The sequence below is a fragment of the Gavialis gangeticus genome, unplaced genomic scaffold, assembly GCF_001723915.1.
Source record: "Gavialis gangeticus isolate Ggan-Ray unplaced genomic scaffold, GavGan_comp1, whole genome shotgun sequence".
Lineage (NCBI taxonomy): Eukaryota > Metazoa > Chordata > Crocodylia > Gavialidae > Gavialis > Gavialis gangeticus.
In genome coordinates this window covers 2,611,964-2,613,539 of record NW_017729012.1, presented here as the reverse complement: position 1 = coordinate 2,613,539, position 1,576 = coordinate 2,611,964, and positions in this window count along the sequence as shown.

The following is a 1,576-nucleotide window of genomic DNA, read 5'->3' as shown; positions in this document are numbered from 1 at the left end:
CCACCCTCTCCCAAAAGTTACAAAGACCTGGTAATGCAGTACAGAAACCAAACAGGTACAGAGCACAGTGACAGCACTTTCTTTTCCAGAAGGTCAACAAAAGCAGTTAAAATTAGCAAAGTACTACTGGTGACAGACAAAGAAGAGAGATTGGACTCCTGTGTCAGCATGATATGGTTTTGGACTAGCAATCCTATCTCGCTGTATGTCTTCACCTGCTTGGATAAAGGACATTCAACTCTGTCGGCATGGTCTGCAGTGACTACAACCTATTTGTGTTGTGACTGTGCTAGCAGGGAGCACACTCTACTTAGAGGGGAGATGGGGAGGAAAGCCCCCCTCTCAAAAAACCAACATTCAGTGGCATCTGCCGTTTCATAACATCCATTGCCAGCAATGGAAGCTCCTCTAGGAACAAGTCTCAAACCCAGTGTGCAAGACCCAAAGAAAATTAAACAAGATTTATTAGCCATAGCGCTCAGTGCTATGGGAATTTTAATATTTCCCCACAAAGAAAAATGCTTAGTAACTTTAGGTTGTGTGAAGATTCATGATTCAAACCTGTTTAGCTTGAAGTTTGCAGATCACCTTAAAATTAAAGTTGATTAGCTTGAGACACCGTTGCTCATTCTAGTCTTTTTAATAAAGTCAACAGCTAAAGTGAGAGCAAACCCCCATTCCTGCCCTCCCAAAAAGAGAAAGATGCCAGCAGGGTGAAGGTTCTCCCATGGTGTGAACCTCTTCTATACAGTTCACTCAAGTGCCAAGACCGATTGACTGTAGGCATTGGGGTTTGCCATCGCAACTGAATTCTAGGTGTGCTTTTTGTTCTAAACCCTTGCTCTTTGGATGGGATTTCATGTGGCACTCAGGCTCAAGCAGAGTGCACAGGTGGATCTTTGAGGATCCATGCAACATGAAATCAGAAAGTGAATGGATACAAAAACCCACTAAATTGCCAAAAAAAGTTAAAGGAACCCCCATGGCTATATCCTAAATGTAGAAAAAAGCTGTACAGTCCCCCTGCACTTTACAGGTTTAAATCATCTCAACAGATACAAATATGGCTGCTTATTGTTCCATAGTGTGGCTTATGGTAGTGACTGAACCCCACCCCCACCAAAGAAAAAACAAACCCAAAGAAGGAGAATCAGTTTTTGGCTTGGAATCCAGGTTCGAGAGAGAACTGAATACTGGGATGATGGTGGAGACTTCCTTTTCTCTTTTTTTTTTTTTCTTTTTCTTTTTTGCAAAGCAGTATCCTTAGTCAACATAAAAATGACCTGAGAAATGTTCTACCTCCAGACAGTTCATTTGGAATTCGTATGTACAAGTAGAAATGACCAATGATACACACGCACATACACACACACGCGCACACAGACAGGACAGCCTCTGGCTGTGCTCACCTAGGGATGTTCTCAGATGCTGCTGCTGCATCCTGGCCACCTTCCCCCCTGTGGTGGCAGATACAAGCTCAGTCAGACAGATTACATTTCTCAACTTAGTTCTTTGCATTGTGTATTAGTTGTACCAGTGCAATAACATTGTCAAAAAAAAAAAAAAAAAAAAAAAA